The 20,076-nt window shown below is 40.8% G+C and overlaps 1 long non-coding RNA gene across 1 annotated transcript; it reads right to left on the bottom strand.

Moving 5' to 3' along the window:
• Positions 1-301: 301 nt before the first annotated feature.
• LOC137528301 (uncharacterized) lies at positions 302-19,856 on the bottom strand. The gene is made up of 3 exons (XR_011023353.1): positions 19,638-19,856; positions 2,232-2,380; positions 302-525 (listed from the first exon to the last, which is right to left on the bottom strand). It is a non-coding gene; the product is annotated as an uncharacterized lncRNA (long non-coding RNA).
• Between the last annotated feature and the right edge of the window lie 220 nt (positions 19,857-20,076).

Genomic DNA, 20,076 nt, shown 5'->3' with positions numbered 1-20,076 from the left:
GTGACAGCGACATAGTAAAAAGGTAACTTATTGCACACAGTACTCTGGGAGAAATGTACATCTTATATGTATGTGTACACATGTATTTTTAATTTTACAATGGCTTATAGTGGCCCTTTAGACTTTCCTGCTATAATTTCTATGGTTAGGTAACAGACAGGAATTTTGCTAATGTTGTTTTCTATAGCTTCTTCATTCCAGTATATGCTGCACTGTATTAATCATACATGTATCAGTTACAAAGAAAATGTCCCAAAAAGATGAAATTCTTCTTTTTCATTAAAATGTTTATTTACCATCACAACTGCTATTTTTCTTCTTTTTGTTTACAAACGTGTAGCTGTTCTTGCTCAGAGTGATTTGCGTCTCCACTTCCAGCACCAAATCTCTGCGGATAAGTGTGAAAGGCATCTCAGGAGCTGCTTTCTCTGATTGCCTGTCATGGCTGGTTGTGGCAATCAAACAAAATGAGCTGACATGTCCAAAATACCGTCTAAATGAAATTGTGGATAGACTCCAGAGGATCTTTAAATATTGAAAAGGAAAGTGCTGGTCAGTTCTCAAAGCAAACTATTTATACTTCTCTTGTGAAGAAATAAATAACATTGAACAAAAATAGACAGATATTGACACACTGACACAACTACACAAAAGAGTATTTTGCTATTTTCCTGGGTGATTAGAGTCTCTATCAAAGATAATGGAAAGCAAGAAAAATGTCTTTGCGCTGTACCTGGCAATTTGATTGTTTAACTGTACTTTTAGACTACCTGTTGCTTTGCTGTCTTAAAACCAGAGCTGTGAGTGCATTAAAGTGTACAGTCAGTTTCTGAAAAAAGTCAAAAATTACTCCATTTCCCCCTCCTCACCCAAAACCAGGGATGAGCAAAAATGCCAATATTTTTTTTGCATACATTTTTTTGCAAAAATGATGTAAAATTAGACTTTCGAGCAACAATGCCATCAAAAATCATTTTGTATTTAATTGGTGATATATTTTTTTTGCATTGTTTTCAAAATTTTGCACAAAAAATAAACAATTTTCATGCTTTTCACAAATTGTCATAATAAAAAGAAAGATTTTTACTTTTTGGCAAATTTTCACATCGGAAAGAAAAAATAGTTGTATTTGACCATATTGCAAAAATACAATGTATTTTCGCAAATATTTTGAAAATTGAAAATAGCATTTTCGATGCAAAAATTATTTTTTGATGAAACAATTCACAAGAAACCCAGTCCAAAACTACCCTGAAGTAAAATACCTCTCCCCTCCATGCTATACTGATTTGCCAAGTTTTTCCTAGGTTATATTTTCACATTTTGTCTATAAAATGCTTTTTGGGCCACCAACAAACAAGAACATGCTCAAAATAATTTTGATGGTAATTTTAACCTACTTTTTGAGGCTTGCATATGGGCAGATCTGTGAACATGTTCTAGAAACTTCCAACCTAAAATATTTAATCTCTCAGCATAGTTTAGCAATCCCCCTTCCTTCTTCCCCACCCAACCAACATACCCAAAGCACTAAGGCAACTCTATTCCTAACCTAACTTAAATAAACTATTACTGTAGCCATTAACCTCTTTAGCGGTAACCCCGTGCTGGACTGAGGGTGCCGCTCAGGCCCTGCTGGGCTGATTTACATTTTTTTTTTTTGCTACACGCAGCTAGCACTTTGCTAGCTGCGTGTGCATAATGATCGCCACCGCTACCCGCCGATTCGCCGCTATCCGCACTGCCGCGCCGCCCCCCCAGACCCCTTTCGCTGCCTGGCCAATCAGTGCCAGGCAGCGCTGAGGGGTGGATCGGAATGCCCCCGGACGTCACGACATCGGTGACATCATCGCGATCGTCGCCATGGCGACGGGGAAGCCCATACAGGGAACCCCGTTCAGAACGGGATTCCCTGCAGGGTAAAAGCGCCGGCAGCGATCGGAGGGGTGGGAGGGATAGCAAAGGGAGGGGGGAAGCATGTAGCTATCGCTAAGCTAGCTACATGCTTTAAAATAAAAAATAAAAAAAAAGTGCTGCGCTGCCCCCTGGCAGATTTATTGTACCGCCAGGGAGGTTAATGTTCCAGTAGTAACCCCGCCCTAGCACAGTAACACCATTCCCCTTCCAGATACAGTTTCACATCCCCTGAACTTAATCCTATCCTCATTCTGGCTCAAAAGGGAAAGTAGCCATCCAAAAATATTCACCTACTGAGGCCCAAAAATACTCACTTAACAAGGAAGTGCAGCACAGAGAAGCTCCAAAGTCTGTTCCCAATTGGTTATGTAAATGGGTAATTTAATTGCACGCTGTTCCAGTTCTGGAGTAGTTTTGCACAGCTCTGATCAGCACCCTTTTTTTTCTTCTTTTTGGCGATATGCTGTGTAAACAGGTAGAGGGCTATCATCTTCATTATTGGTTTTTTTTTGCTCACTGATAGTTATTCTCTTATCATGAAATATGTCAATTCAGGTACCCTTTAACAACTATCAAACAAGTTTTTTTTTTTAATACTCTGTATTAGGGTTCACATTACCACTAGTGCCAGGGGCACTGTATTTATTTTTATATAGACGAAGTTTATTGAGGCGTATGAAAGGAAAATTACAAACGTGGCATTGAAGAATATTCAGCAAGTACAAAATACCTTTAAGTGTATCAATATTAAAATACCAGACTTGGATCAGAATAAGGCCATACACAATTAGCACATCCAGTAGAAACTTCATAATATTTCTAAACAACAATGACAAGATAACAAAACTCTAATTGAATTTGATGTGTGATCCAGCAAACCTCCAGAATCCCCCCCCCCCCCCTCTGTCCCCAGAATCATAAGTAATAGAAAAGTGAAGAAAAAAGCTATTCATTATTGTAGAGATGTCCTTGATATAATAACCACGCTTCTCCTATAACATTAAAGTGATCCAGGTTTTCAATACTTAACCTCTTGAGGACTGCAGTGCTAAAGCCCCCTAGTGACCAGGCCATTTTTATTAAAATAGGCCACTGCAGCTTTAAGGCTAAGCTGCAGGGCCGTACAACACAGCACACAAGTGATACTTCCCCCTTTCTCCCCACCAACAGAGCTCACTGTTGGTGGGGTCTGATCGGCCCCAGATTGTTTATTTTTTTTTACAAATATTTTTGTTACTGTTTTATATTAAAAACAGTATGTTTCTTTAAATCTATTCCCTCCCTCCCTCAACACAGCCAGCCAATTATGGCGATCGGCTGTCATAGGCTTCTGCCTATGAGAGCCGATCACTCTCCAGTGTCCCAGGGGGACAGCCGTGTCACACGGCTGTCCCCAGTACAGCGCTGCTGCCGATCGCAGCGCTGTACATGTAAATAGACGGAGATCACGCCGTCTAACAGTCTCCCGAGCGGCAACAGCCGCTCGGAGACTGAAGGTGGGGCGGAGCTCCGCCCCCAAGCAGGAGATGCGTGCACAGCCTGTGCGCGATCTCCTGCATTAGTTGGCCCCAGGACTTTACGCCAATCGGCGTTAGGCGGTCCTGGGGCTGCCGCCGCACCCACGCCCATCGGCGTGACGCGATCGGCAAGAGGTTAAGTAATATACCCGGTCCATCAAAGAGATCATATCTAAGCGGTACTTTACCAGGTCGATATCAAGCATTGAAGTTTTCCATTTATAAGCAATAGACCATTGACCGGCACATAATAGATATCTATAAATGACTTGATATGGACCTGGAACAGAGTCATTAAAACATATAGGAGAGCCTGGGAGGGACTCAAGGAGATTGAGTCTTTGTAGACATCGAAAAATAAGGATTGTAGGGTAGATCAAAATTGGGTTGCAATTGGACAGTCCCAGAAAACATGAAAAAGAGTCCCTAGCCCTCCACATCCCCTGAAACAACTAGAGGAAACATTTGGATAAAAAAAATGTGTAACCTAGCAGGGGTAAGATACCACCTAAATAATAATTCCACAGGGGTATCTTTAAAAATGTTGGATTTGACTATCTTTGCAACTGTTTCCCAACTAGAAGACCATTGAGAACGAGATAGTTGATGTCCTAAATCCTGTTCCCAGGCTCTCATATATGTCAATATTTCCTCCTCCGTCCTACCATTAAGCAAAGCATATAGAATGGAAATGACTCCTTTCTGTCTGGATGATCCAAAGTATAAGTTCTCAAAGGTAGAAAGTTCACGAGAAGGTGGAGATAAAAACTGGGATTTATAATAATGTTTAATTTGGCAGTAACTATAAGCCTCCTTTAAAGGAGCGTCCATACTGAAGCGTAAATGTTGGAAGGGGACAAAAATATCACCAATCCAGAAGCGTGAGGCAGTAATTAAACCTTTATCTATCCACCAAGAGAACTGCATAGAATGTTTAAAGGCAGGGGCAAACCTTTGGGTAACCAAAAAGGACAATTTTGAGGAAGGGGACTTCATCAAATTAAATTTGGGAGCAACGTCTACCCATAATTTAGCTAGGGAGGCAACAATCTTATTGAGTTAAGTAAGAGAGAATATATCCCGGCTAGTCACCACCATAATAAGATGAGAGAGAAAATATGGTTGAATTGTCTCTGCCTCAAAACTCCACCAGAGAGGGGGGAGAAGTAGAAGGACTCCAATCTAGAATTTGGTTTAGCTTAGAAGCAAGGTAATAGTACCAAAGATTGGGGAGACCAACACCGCCCTGAAGTGGATGTCTATAGCGAACTTGGGCTCTAACTCTAGCTGGTTTAGAGTTCCAAATATATTTATTAATTTGAGATAGCATGGGGAGAATTACTTTCTTAGGTAGGGTAAGAGGTAACATGCAAAATAAATAGAGCAATTTAGGTAACAAAATCATTTTCCAGGCTAAACAGCGTCCCAACCATGAAACCTTATATTGTGACCAACTTTTGAGCATATTATTTAATGAGAGAAAAGGGGGAGGGTAATTAGCTGCAAAAAGATCACGGTATTGCGGTGTAAGAAGCACGCCCAAATATTTAAAAGTGCTCTTGCTCCACTTGAAATCAAAGTGAGCCTCCAGTAATTTAATTGTATGTGGAAGGAGATTGATTGGCATTGCAGTGGATTTAGAGGTATTAACATGGAGACCTGAAAAAGAGGCAAATAAATTAAGCAGACAACATACATTTGGGAGGATGGTGACCAGCCGGGTTAAAAATAGTAGGGCATTATCGCATAGAGGACTATCTTGCAATTATTTGGCCCATATCCTGGATCTGGATGTTGCCTTATTGCCGCTGCAAGTGGCTCAAGAGCTAGAGCAAAAAGCAAGGGCGACAATGTGCAATCCTGTCTTGTACCGCGTTTAAGGGGTATGCTACTAGAGGATGCACCTGCAAGAAAGGGACCTGTGAAGTCAAAATTTTGCAATGCTTTAGATAAATTTTGCCAACCTACCGAGTCAAATACTTTGCTAATATTTAATCCTAGCATCAGAAGTCTATTGTTTTTTAATTCAGCATCTTGGATTATATTGACTGCTAATCTAGCATTGTCAGAGCCCTGCCTCCCAGGAATAAAGCCTGTTTGATTATTCCCAACTAGGTGCCCCACAATGGAACCTAGTCACAAGGCTAGGATCTTAGCAAATATTTTAATATCATTATTGAGTATAGAAATTGGTCGAAAACCTGACGGGGTTAAATGATCAGCTCCAGGTTTAGGTAGAAGAGTAAGAGAGGCTTCAAGCATTTCAGAAGGAAACTTCCCCCCTTTAAGAATATTATTAAACAAAGCAGTTAATGGAATGGAAAGGAGATCAGCACATTTTTTTAGAATATTGCGGGGTAAACCCGTCTGGGCAGGAGGCAGTAGAGGATCTAAGAGATTTTATCGTAGCTTGAACCTCAGATAAAGTAATAGGGGCATTCAGCATCTCTAGATGGTCACTAGTTAGTGAAAGAAGATTTAATTAGGTTGGCCAAGATCCTAGTGCAACCGAGTCCAATGCAGGGGCTTTGCCCAGTAGCTTAGCATAATAATCCTCAAATATTTTTACCACACTGGACGGTAAAGATTCCATAGAGCCTTTGTTATTTTTAAGTTTATATGTATGAGGTGGTTTGTAATATCCAGTAAGTTTACGTGCAAACTGAGTAGAGGGATTATTGCCCCTTAACCACTTAATGACCGCCCACTGCACAGGGGCGGTCGGAAAGTGGATGCCGCAAGGACCAGTTCATGCCCAGAGGCGGCGGTCCTTGCAGGGGCATGGGCGGCGTGATCGCGTCATTCGTGACGCGATCAGCCGCCGGGGACTGGCTCCGCCCACCTCGCGCTGTAACCCACCGGCCGTTCGGAAGCGCCGGCGGGTTACTAGCACCCGGATCGCCGCATACAAAGTGTAATATACACTTTGTAATGTATACAAAGTGTATTATACAGGCTGCCTCCTGCCCTGGTGGTCCCAGTGTCCGAGGGACCACCAGGGCAGGCTGCAGCCACCCTAGTCTGCACCCAAGCACACTGATTCCCCCCCCCCCTTCCCCCTGATCGCCCACAGCACCCCTCAGACCCCCCCCCTGCCCACCCCCCAGACCACTGTTTGCACCCAATCACCCCCCTAATCACCCATCAATCACTCCCTGTCACTATCTGTCAACGCTATTTTTTTTATTCCCTAAACTGCCCCCTGCTCCCTCCTGATCACCCCCCACCCCTCAGATTCTCCCCAGACCCCCCCCCCCCCCAGACACCCCCCCTGTGTACTGTATGCATTTATCCCCCTGATCACCTGTCAATCACCTGTCAATCACCTATCAATCACCCATCAATCACCGCCTGTCACTGCCACCCATCAATCAGCCCCTAACCTGCCCCTTGCGGGCAATCTGATCACCCACCCACACCAATAGATAGCCCGCAGTTCCGATGTCAGATCACCTCCCAAGTGCAGTGTTTACATCTGTTCTCTACCCTAAACACCCACTAATTACCCATCAATCACCCATCAATCACCCCCTATCACCACCTGTCACTGTTACCCATCAGATTAGACCCTAATCTGCCCCTTGCCGGCACCCAATCACCCGCCCACACGCTCAGATTGCCCTCAGACCCCCCCTTATCAATTCGCCAGTGCAATATTTACATCTGTTATTCCCTGTAATAACCCACTGATCACCTGTCAATCACCTGTCAATCACCCATCAATCACCCCCTGTCACTGCCACCCATCAATCACCCCCTGTCACTGCCACCCATCAATCAGCCCCTAACCTGCCCCTTGTGGGCAATCTGATCACCCACCCACACCAATAGATCGCCCGCAGATCCGACGTCAGATCACCTCCCAAGTGCAGTGTTTACATCTGTTCTCTACCCTAAACACCCACTAATTACCCATCAATCACCCCCTGTCACTGCTATCTATCAGATTAGACCCCTATCTGCCCCTAGGGCACTCAATCGCCCGCCCACACCCTCAGAACGCCCTCAGACCCCAGCCCTGATCACCTCGCCAGTGCATTGCTTGCATCTATTCCCCCCTCTAATCACACCTTGAGACACCCATCAATCACCTTCTGTCACCCCCTAGCACACCTACCCATCAGATCAGGCCCTAATTTGCCCCGTGTGGGCTCCTGATAACTCGGCCAAACCCTCAGATCCCCCTCAGACCCCCTTCCGATCACCTCCCCAGTGCATTGATTGCATCTATTTTCCCCTCTAACCACCCCCTGAGACACCCATCAATCACCTCCTGTCACCCCCCTAGCACTCCTATCCATCAGATCAGGCCCAATACAACCTGTCATCTAAAAGGCCACCTTGCTTATGACCGGTTCCACAAAATTCGCCCCCTCATAGACCACCTGTCATCAAAATTTGCAGATGCTTATACCCCTGAACAGTCATTTTGAGACATTTGGTTTAGGTGTATGACAAGTTCATAGAAGATTTTATTTTTTGTCAAAAGTTAGCGGAAATTGATTTTTATTGTTTTTTTTTCACAAAGTGTCATTTTACACCAACTTGTGACAAAAAATAAAATCTTCTATGAACTCGTCATACACCTAACGGAATGCCTTGGGGTGTCTTCTTTCTAAAATGGGGTCACTTGTGGGGTTCCTATACTGCCCTGGCATTTTAGGGGCCCTAAACCGTGAGGAGCAGTCTAGGAGTAGGAGTAGTCTAGAAAACAAATGCCTCAAAATGACCTGGGAATAGGACGTTGGGCCCCTTAGCGCACCTAGGCTGCAAAAAAGTGTCACACATGTGGTACCGCCGTACTCAGGAAAAGTAGTATAATGTGTTTTGGGGTGTATTTTTACACATACCCATGCTGGGTGGGAGAAATCTCTCTGTAAATGGACAATTGTGTGTAAAAAAAAATCAAACAATTGTCATTTATAGAGATATTTCTCCCACCCAGTATGGGTATGTGTAAAAATACACCCCAAAACACATTATACTACTTCTCTTGAGTACGGCGGTACCACATGTGTGGCACTTTTTTACACCCCAAGTGCACTAAGGGGCCCAAAGTCCAATGAGTATCTTTAGGATTTCACAGGTCATTTTGCCACATTTGGTTTCAAGACTACTCCTCACGGTTTAGGGCCCCTAAAATGCCAGGGCAGTATAGGAACCCCACAAATAACCCCATTCTAGAAAGAAGACACCCAAAGGTATTTCGTTAGGTGTATGGTGAGTTCATAGAAGATTTTATTTTTTGTCACAAATTAGCGGAAATTGACACTTTGTGAAAAAAACAATTAAAATCAATTTCCGCTAACTTGCGACAAAAAATAAAATCTTCTATGAACTTGCCATACTCCTAACGGAATACCTTGGGGTGTCTTCTTTCTAAAATGGGATCATTAGTGGGGTTCCTATTCTGCCCTGGCATTTTAGGGGCCCTAAACCGTGAGGAGTAGTCTTGAAACAAAAATGACCTGAGAAATCCTAAAGGTACTTATTGGACTTTGGGCCCCTTAGCGCAGTTAGGGTGCAAAACAGTGCCACACATGTTGTATCGCCGTACTCAGGAGAAGTAGTATAATGTGTTTTGGGGTGTATTTTTATACATACCCATGCTGAGTGGGAGAAATATCTCTGTAAATGAACAATTGTGTGTAAAAAAACAACAAACAATTGTCATCTACCGAGATATTTCTCCCACCTAGCATGGGTATGTGTAAAAATACACCCCAAAACACATTATACTACTTCTCCTGAGTACGGCAATACCACATGTGTGGCACTTTTTTGCAGCCTAACTGCGATAAGGGGCCCAAAGTCCAATGAGCACCTTTAGGCTTTACAGGGGTGCTTACAATTTAGCACTACCCAAAATGTCAGGACAGTAAACACACCCCACAAATGACCCCATTTTGGAAAGTAGACACTTCAAGGTATTCAGAGAGGGGCATGGTGAGTCCGTGGCAGATTTCATTTTTTTTTTTTTGTCGCAAGTTAGAAGAAATGGAAACTTTTTTTTTTTTTGTCACAAAGTGTCATTTTCCGCTTACTTGTGACAAAAAATAATATCTTCTATGAACTCACTATGCCTCTCAGTGAATACTTTGGGATGTCTTCTTTCCAAAATGGGGTCATTTGGGGGGTATTTATACTATCCTGGAATTATAGCCCCTCATGAAACATGTCAGGTGGTCAGAAAAGTCAGAGATGCTGGAAAATGGGAAAATTCACTTTTTGCACCATAGTTTGTAAACGCTATAACTTTTACCCAAACCAATAAATATAGGCTGAATGGGTTTTTTTTAAATCAAAAACATGTTTGTCCACATTTTTCGTGCTGCATGTATACAGAAATTTTACTTTATTTGAAAAATGCCAGCACAGAAAGTTAAAAAAATCATTTTTTTGACAAAATTCATGTCTTTTTTGATGAATATAATAAAAAGTAAAAATCACAGCAGCAATCAAATAGCACCAAAAGAAAGCTTTATTAGTGACAAGAAAAGGAGCCAAAAATAATTTAGGTGGTAGGTTGTATGAGCGAGCAATAAACCGTGAAACCTGCAGTGGTCTGAATGGAAAAAAAGTGTCTGGTCCTTAAGGGGGGTAAAGCCCACGGTCCTCAAGTAGTTAATAAGAATCTTGATTTGGAAAATTTTAAGGCTTTCATATGAACTGAATTTAGTACCGACTCCAATTCAGTTCTTTTTAAAGTGATTAACTAAGCAATATTTGGATCAGGATTAGGGAAATGTTGTTTATAAAGACCGTCTATCTCCCTAGACAATGCCAGAATTTTAGCTGATTTTAATTTTTTAGCCTGAATCGCCTTTTTAATTAGTATACCTCAGATTACTGGCTTATGAGCATCCCATCGCAAAGCAGGAGTACTTTCTTCATCATTATAAAGAAAATAATCCTCTAATGCAGAAGCCACCTCCATTCTACTTGCTTGATCAACAAACAAAGAGTCATTTAATCTCCTGTATTTAAGGTGAAAAGGTAGGCCAAAACCTTTAAAGAGACTCCATAACAAAAATTGCATCTTGTTTTTTATCATCCTACAAGTTCCAAAAGCTATTCTAATGTGTTCTGGCTTACTGCAGCACTTTCTGCTATCACAGTCTCTGTAATAAATCAATGTATCTTTCCCCTGTCAGACTTGTCGGCCTGTGTCTGGAAGGCTGCCAAGTTCTTCAGTGTTGTGGTTCTGCTATGAACTCCCCCTTCCTGGCTCCTCTATGCACACTGCCTGTGTATTATTTAGATTAGGGCAGCTTCTCTCTTATCTTTTACAAGCTGGATAAATCGTCCTCTGAGCTGGCTGGGCTTTCACATATTGAGGAATTAGACAAGGGCAAAGCTGTTTGCAAGGAAGAAACGAGCAGCCTGAAACTTCAGTGCATGAGAACTGCAGGGGGAACGAAACACACAATGATCTCTTGAGATTCAAAAGGAAGGGTGTATACAGCCTGCTTGTGTATGAATGTATTTTCTATGTGTGGACATACTGTACATCAACCTACTTCCTGTTTTGGTGGCCATTTTGTTTGTTTATAAACAAACTTTTTAAAACTGTTTTTAACCACTTTTAATGCGGCGGGGAGCGGTGAAATTGTGACAGAGGGTAATAGGAGATGTCCCCTAACGCACTGGTATGTTTACTTATGTGCGATTTTAACAATACAGATTCTCTTTAAGTGTAGAGGAGACCATGGCCCATGTGCAATTCCAGTTTTCTCCTATGTTTTCTCCTAGGAGATAATTTTTCATCTTCTATTTTAAATAATTTTCCAGCACTTTTCAACTGAAAAAGTACTGAGAAGTAAGAGCAAAAGTATTATCAAAATTATTCTGAGTATTTTCTTGCTTGCTGGTGGCTTAAAAGGCCTTTTATTGACAAATTTAAAAATATCACCTAGGAGAAAACACAGGTGAAAAAGTGAATTGCATATGGCCCCATGTGTTGATCCGACCATGCACAGGTGATAATATCAGATGCTATTGAATTGGAAGCGACCACAGGAGAAAGAAAAATGTAATCGAGGCGGGCATATGACAGATGTGGATGTGAGAAAAAGGTGTATTGGCGACAGCCGATATTGTGAGCTTGCCATATATCAATCACCTGTGCCTTGGACAAAACACCAGACAGCCTCCTAGGGAAACTGTGTGCGAAAGGAGACAGAGTAGAACGGTCCAAAACAGGATTAGCCACTGAGTTAAAATCACCTGCTATAATCACATGAGGGGAGTTAAATTTTTCGATTAATGGGGCAAGTTTCTTAAGGAAATCTGTGAAGCATTCGGGGCATAACAATTAATTAATGTAATAAGTTTACTGTCCAGTGTGCCTTTAAGGATCAAAATCCTACCCTCTGGGTCTTTGTAAGAATCTAACAAAGCAAATGAAAGGTGATTAGCAAAAAAAAATTGCAACCCCTCTAGCTTTTCTGCTAAAAGTAGAAAAATATCCCCTGCAATACCTTCTATCAAAGTAGGAAGGAATTCTATTGTGAACTAGGTGTGTTTCTTGTAGAAATAATAAAGAAGCATGCTCCTGAGCATAGTGATGGAAGGCCTACGTCGTTTAATAGGATCATTAAGACCTCGAACACTATGCGTGATGATTTTAAATTCAGAAGACATCAAAAATATATAATGTATATATATACTGGTGGACGGAGGGGGAGAAGAGCAACAGGACCACACAAAACACATCATCCCGGACAAACGAGAGAACATAATAACCAACTATTAATCCTAATAAAATAACCCTCTGGGCTAATCAAACTTTAATAACCTCCTAACCACTTGCCCAGGAACCCTCAGTGGAAATAACTCACAGAGAGGAGGGGGGGGGGGATGTAATCGAACAGCCCAAAGCGGGGAGAAAAAAAAAGATCTACACACACAATAGACTAAACATATCACATGACCTAAAATAAAAGTGGTAGTTTACAGAAGAAATGTTTCACCTGAAATCTTCCTGCCAGAGGCAAATACCAAAACTCATTAAAATTAAATTAAACTTCCAAATAAAAATAAAAAAAAGTCTAAATCCCTCATCAGGACGTCATATTGCAGGATATAATATAATAGAGCCCTTAAAGAGAAACTCCAACCTAGAATTGAACTTTATCCCATTCAGTAGCTGATACCCCCTTTTACATGAGAAATATAATGCTTTTCACAAACAGACCATCAGGGGGTGCTGTATGACTGATTTTGTGCTGAAACCCCTCCCACAAGAAGCTCTAAGTACCGCGGTACTCTGGGCAAACTGCCGCAATGTAACAATGTTCACAGACAGGAATTAGCTGTTTACAGCTGTCTCTAACAGCCAAAACAGCTAGGAGCAGCTACATCACCTGCCCACAGTAAAAATGTCACCATGTAATACATGTCAGAATGTGAATCAGGGAGAGGAAAGATTTTACAATGAGCAAATACTGACTAAATCATTTACACATAATTATTGTAAAAAATGAAGCACTTTTTTTACTACATAATTTTCACTTGAGTTCCTCTTTAAGCAGTGGCCTTAGTCCATATTATGTAATGTGGACTAAGTCCACTGCTTAAGGGCTCTTTCACAGTGCAAAGTTAAAGTCGCACGTTACAACAACATGTAACGCACAATAACTTACAGCAATGAAAAATCAATGGGCTGTTCACAGTGCAGACATTGCGTTGGTGTCTAACTCTGCACGTTAATTGAAAGTGCTGCATGCTATGCGTTATACATGTTTTTAACTGTGTTAGACTGTTTGCACATGCTCAGTAATGTTTTTTCTTAACGCATGCGCCGTTTTTGTTCTATCACTGCGCGACAAAAACGGCGCACCAAACGCAGGGCTAAATAACGTCCAAGTTATAGTCTTTCAATGCGTTGCATTAGGGGCACGTTATGTGACCTTAACGTCGCATCAAACACGTCTTACTGTGTAAGAGCCCTAAAGAAAGGAAACAGAGAAAGCACCTTTCCTGGAACATAAGGGGAAAGTTATCGAAGATATATATAACCAAATCTTTGTAGAACCTATAAAAGTGCATATAACAATTGCATTAGTAGAACTGTTGATAAAAAAGAAATGCAGAAAAATACATTATATAGCACAGCTCCATAAGTGAAGAGTCCTATAATGTCAGAGATGTTTCTCCGGCGGACAGCATATATAGACAATATAGAGGACCTGAAATACATGCAAAATATTTTATAAAGAGAACTAATCATGCCATGAGCATCTTATTTGAACAGAAGCCATGCTGAAAGCATATAGCCAGTAAAAAGATAAAATGGTATTTCCAAGGTAAAGTTTAGAGCTAGCTATGTAATATCATATAATCTTCAATCCGCCAATTGAGAGGAGATATCCACGGTCTTGGGCCTAGCATCCAGCCAGTTGCGAACTTCCTTTGTAGTAGTGAAAAACAGAGTCTGCCCGTCAGCTATTACATGCAGTTTAGCGGGGTAGATCATGGCGTAGGTTAACTCAGAGTCTCGAAGAGCACGTTTCACTGAAGCAAATTGGGCGCGGTGTTTCTGAACTTCAATCAAGAAGTCTGGATAAAAGGAGAGATTGCAGTTCTCATAAGAAATTTCTCCCATTTCTCGGGCTGCACGAAGGACAGTGTCTATGTCTCTATAGTTGAGTAGTTTAAACATAAAGGTACGAGCAGGAGCCCCTGGCTTAGGCAATTGTGTCGGGATTCTATGAGCGCATTCTACACTAAATGCAGAAGAGAAATACTCACGACCAAATAGGTCTATAAGTAACTTTTCTGTAAAGTCCTCTGCCTTTGTGCCCTCAGCTCTTTCAGGAAGGCCATCTTCCAGGGCACTAATACGAGTCTCTGATTCTCCGACTCTTGTGTGTAGGTTCTGTAGGTCTTGACGAAGGAGGGAGACGTCGGACTTAACTTCTTCCAATGTAGTAGATATGGTGGATAGACTACCCTGACAGGCAGTGATAGCATCCATAATTTGTGATAAAGTGGGGCCGGATGTCGGCGTCTCCTCTTCAGTATTGTCGTCATCATGGCCGCCGCGCTTGTACTGACGGAGCTTCGCAGCAGCTTCGGCAGCCTTGTCCCCGGCTTTCTTTTGGTGGTTCTGGTATCCATCTGCTCCGGATAAGCTCACAAGTCTATTCCGCCCTGTTTCGTGGGGGAATTCAGCGGTATTATTATAAAAATACGGATATCTCAGGATGCCTTGGCGGGAGCTCAGCACCAACACGTCCGCTCTACATGACTTCCAGTCACGCCCCCGGGCACTGTATTTATTACCCCAGTTCTCCCTGTCTGCTTTAAAATCATCATTCACTCCTAGCACAGCTCACAAAGAGGAGGAAAGCTGAAGCAGTACCGGAGATTTCAGTCAGGGAGACATGCAAACACCACTCCTGATTGACTGTATGATGTGTCACTTCTGACTGTAACAGCTCTGACTGCTCCATGCTGGAAGAGGGGAAACCTTGATAAAGATATACTGCTTATGCCTTTCTGAACAGTCAGATAAGTGAAGACAATAAAGCGGCCCATACACTGTTCAATTTCAGCCATCGATCAATCGTTTCTATAGAATTGATCAATCGAAAATCGATTCTATCAAATCTATCGATCGATTTGCAGCCAATTTCAATTGATTTGATCTATCTGACAGGATGGAAAATCTAGGTCGATCTGCTGCTGGCAGCAGATCAATGGCCCATAGAGTTGCATTGGATCTAATGGTCCAATAATGCATTTAGATAGATTTCCAATAGATTTCATTCTGAGATCCTTTCCTAGTGTGTGGCACACATCAGATAGATTCCTGTCAGATTCGACTTGACAGGCATCTGACAGAAATCTATCTGATGGTCGAATCTGCTGCAAATCTATCTATCACCACATGAATAAGCTTCTTTCAGCTGGGTGATTAGTATAATATACACTGAGGAGTTGATAGCAACTCCCGCAACTCCCCCTGTGCAGGAACATGGACTGCCCTGCAGAATCGACACATTTGTTTATCTGGATATGTTGGGATGATTTTACAGCACAGAGTCAGAGCTGTGTGAGGAAAGAAACTGCTCCTAGTGCTTGTCCTAATGTGTGCCATAACTTACAGCATTTTTACAAAATGGTTTAATCGATAGAGGTCCTTTAATAAATCAATGCTGCTTAGTTTGGATAACTGTCCATACAACTGACTCTTAATTGATAGAGAATCAACAGCCAAGAACCACATGACATAGATTTTAAAGCGGATCCGAGATGAAAAACTAACTATAAAAAGTAACTTGTCTATATATCTTATGTAAAGTTTAGATAGTTTACACAGCAAATCTAGCTGCAAACAGCTCAAATAGAATATGATTATTTCTTCCTGTGATACAATGACAGCAGCCATGTTTATAAACATTACACACAGGCAAGCTTATCTGCACCATCAGCACTCAGTCTGAAAAAACCTAATCCCCTCTCCTCCTCCCTCCTCCCATCTGCCTCTGAAATCTCTGGCTAGTAATACCTGCCCCTCCTCCTGCCCAGACTGAGCTCCCATGAGCCCTTGCTACTGCCAAGGCTCTCTGAAAAACTGTGGGTGGGGCTTGTTTAGTTTATAGGGAATTAGAGTATTAAAACAAAAACAAAAAAGTATTTGGCTTGAGGAATGCCCTATAAACAATAGGAACACAATTATGCAATGAGTAAAAGTTGATCTCGGATCCACTTTAAATCATGTTAAAGTGACACTGAAGCGAAAAAAACGTAGAATGAAGTGTATAATGAAGTGTATGTGCAGTTACATTACAGCTAAGAAATAGAACATTAGTAGCAAAGAAAAGAGTCTCCTATTTTTATTTTAAGTTACATAGTTGTTGTTTTTTTATATAACATTGCATCATTCCTTAATATTTGCAGTTTACAAACCACACTCTGTATTTTAAACTATGAAACAGAGCAGAGCTAATAACCCTTTGAACTTTCCTGCAGTAAAATCTTATCTGAAGTTGTTTTTCACTGTTTCTTTGAAGCATAAGTGCTTCATAAAATAGCGCTGTAGCCGACCAAGTTTGGTCAGAGAGCTCAGAGAGGCTCTTTTGCATTGATAGCAAGTGAAGTTTCTTAACTCTTCCTGTACTGGAAACAATATGAGACTCATATCTTTGCTACTAATGTTCTATTTCTTAGCTGTGCTACACATACAATTCATTATATCATGAGTTTATTTTCACTCCTGATTCCTTTTAAAGTTTATTTCTAAAATAAGTATACTCTTAAAATGCTGATATAGTAGCATTTAACAAAATGTATTAGTGTTTTGTTTGCTGCCTGTAATCACGCTGGACATTAGCACACTTGAATCTATAAGAGCCAAAAATAACTGGCCATGAAGGCAAGTTTAAGCACTTGGTTTCCTTCTTATTAAGGGTGTGTTGGAAAAAAAAATTGCCAGGGTAAAAATATACTTAAGCATACTGTATAACAGTCCATCAGTATCTATACTGCTTTTATCTAAGTGTTCTGAAACAAATCCTTGTTGATTAATATACTTTGCACTCTAAGGCTGGTTTCACACCAGGACGTTGCGTTTTAGGGGACATTAAGGTCGCATAACGTGCCCCTAACGCAACGCCTGGTGGTGTTGGAGCAGGACGCTACCAAGAGCCGCGTTACAAGCAGCTCTTGGTGCGCCTGCTCTGTCGGAGGCACTGCGGAGACCACGTGAGCGGAGCTCTCCGCATCACGTGGTCCCGCCAGCCAATCAGCGGCCGCTCCAAGAAGAAAACACTGCAAGTGCAGTGAATATTAAGTAGCCATGTGCCTGGCTACGTAGCGGCCTCTCCCCGCATCCTCTCCGCCCCAAAAATAAAAAAAACGCACCCGTACTGAGCATGTGCAAACAGTCTAACGCGGCTTTGCCGTGTGTAAAGTACTGCATGCAGTACGTTATCAGGAAGTGCTGCGTTACAATGTAATGCAACGTGGGCACTGTGAACAGCCCATTGATTTTTCATTGCTGTGCGGTGGGGTGCGTTACAGGCTGCTCTAACGTGCGCCTGTAACGTCCCACTGTGAAACCAGCCTAAATGTAGTGCTTTCCACGTTCACTTAACTAAAGAAATCAACCAGCAATGCTTGCAAATTTTCACCAAAGTGATTTTCACATTGAAAAAAAAAATATTTGTGTAAATACATTGTAGTTTCACAAAATGGTGAAAGGAAATGAATTAGCAAAAATTCACTGAAAATGCCAAAAAGTATTTTTCTGCAAAAATTTGTGAAATGCATGAAATCCTTTATTTTTAGTTTCAAAATGTTTAAAAAATTTTAGAAAAATCCCAAATGTATTACAAAATGATTTTCGATGGCATTTTCGCTCAATAGTCAAATTTAAAATTATTTTTGCAAAAATTAATGTGAAAAGAATATCGTCATTTTGGCGCATCACTGTACTGCATACAATAAAATCAGTCGGGCAGAAACTAAAAGCCAGGTAACCATATTTAAAGAATGGAAAGGTCTCACATCATGCTTTCGTGCTCATGCAATCTATGAAATTCAAGATGCTCTGTGGGCCTTATTTATTATGGCCACACTAGGTGGCAAGTTCCTGTGCTTTGGTGAAAGTCCCAAATGCAAATTGGGCCTAAAAGAAGGACTGTTATAGTACTGGGGTAACTTATAGTGCTATCTAATCAGGGCTGGTTCTCGACTTTTTTTCTGCCTGAGGCAAACTTGTGAGGATGCGACTCCACGTGCCAATTTGGAATGATCGCACAGCACCTGACAATTTACTCTGCTTCATTTAATGTTCTCACATGACATGCTGCAGCTCAACACAATAGCACACTGGCTGGCTGGGAGTCTGGGACAAACAAACTGGTCACCCTCAGCCACTCCATTCCTCCTCAGGAGGGTACACACAGTACAAAAATGCTGTCCCTGTAATCTCTGCGCCTGATGCAAATGTTTCACCTTGCTTCATGAGAGAACCGGCCCTGTATCTAATCTGGACTTAATATGATGTTGCCAAACAGTATTCCCCTCTTAGGTAAATAGGTAAGGAGGGAGCCTCCTTACAGTCTGAAATTATACATCCACATGCATCGTCTACATCAGTAATTGGCTACCGGCCTGCCAAATACCTCTGTATTTCACAAACTTTATATGAGTTCCACCTCAAAAACTTGTTTTAGCTATAGAAATTCTTTCTGTAAATTTCCTATTCATTTTTCTGCCGCTAAGTTTATTACACTCACAATTCCAGAGGAGAAAAAAAGGCAACAAGTAAAATTATATTAAATACATTAATCAAAGTAATGCAGTGATGTAGAGAACCTACATTTTGTGATTGCATTTCACTACCTCCCGAGAAGTAATTACTTCAAAAGGTCACTTGACAGCTAAAATCCCTTGACAAGGACACAGAAAGAAATCAGCACAAACTGAGAACTATTAGAAGTCTGTTTAATAAATGAATGAGTGGACTTTATAACTAAATATGTATGAAGGTGTGTGTATTTCAAACTTTGCACAAGATGTTGTGATTCTTTTAAATTATTCCGATTATTTTTACCATTATTATTATTATTATTATTATTATTAATAATAATTGATAAAACACCAACATACTCTGTAGTGCTGTACAAAGTAAGAAACAAACATGAGGTACATACCAATACAGACAAAGGTGTACACCAATATACAAAATACAGAATTGATACAAAATACAGAACTGGTAATAACAGTGATAAAAGTAGCATGATGAATTCAATGTATAACAAATTCCAAGACACAAACGGATGAGATACCATAATACAATTACTTGCTTTTATTTAATAATAATAATAATAATAATAATAATAATAATAACAATAATACTAATAATAATAATTCCAAGACACAAAATGGTGAGATACCATAATAGTTACTATTATTATTATTATTATTATTATTATTATTATTATTATTATTATTATTATTATTATTATATTATTATTAATATTATTAATAATAATAATAATAATAATAATAATAATAATAATAATAATACACCTCACACTTACACCATTAAAGTAGAATGTGTCTGCAGTAACTATGTTATGGGCATGCTTCTTATTTTATGAAAAAAAAAATGGTGTTGAGATATCTGTCAATGAGCAATCTGTCATACCATGTCATATCTTAAAAACACACTAAACAATCAGCTCTTACTTTCTGTGGTAAAGGTCTTATTCCATTCACCCCAACCTCCACCAGTTGCTCAGCTGATCATTGTCTTCTCACAGTTTCTGTTCTCCTCACAGCAGAATTTGGTGCTGAAGGAACACTCATCCTACGTGACCATCAAATTCACCTGTGGAATTCCTGTGGAAGCTAGTGGGAATAATTACTGAAACTGTCCATTCTGGGTGCTCAGATAAAGCTGTTTTACCCGTCCTAAATAGCATAAATAAAAAGGAATTTGGCTCAAACATTTGGCTCAACATTACACAGTGTCTCTCATTTATCAATCCTGGGTTCCTATTGGCTAGTTTGGGCTTTGACGCATGAAACGAGTGAGCTGGGATAGCTATGGATTTTATGTGATTGTGCACTCTTTTCTAGGATGCTTTTTTTTTCCTTACAGAACTTTGTCCTTGTGCCGTGTTAT

Source organism: Hyperolius riggenbachi, chromosome 8 (genome assembly GCF_040937935.1).
Source record: "Hyperolius riggenbachi isolate aHypRig1 chromosome 8, aHypRig1.pri, whole genome shotgun sequence".
NCBI classification, from domain to species: Eukaryota; Metazoa; Chordata; class Amphibia; order Anura; family Hyperoliidae; genus Hyperolius; species Hyperolius riggenbachi.
Note: the sequence above shows the minus strand (reverse complement) of the source record. Positions and strands in the feature narration are given on the sequence as shown.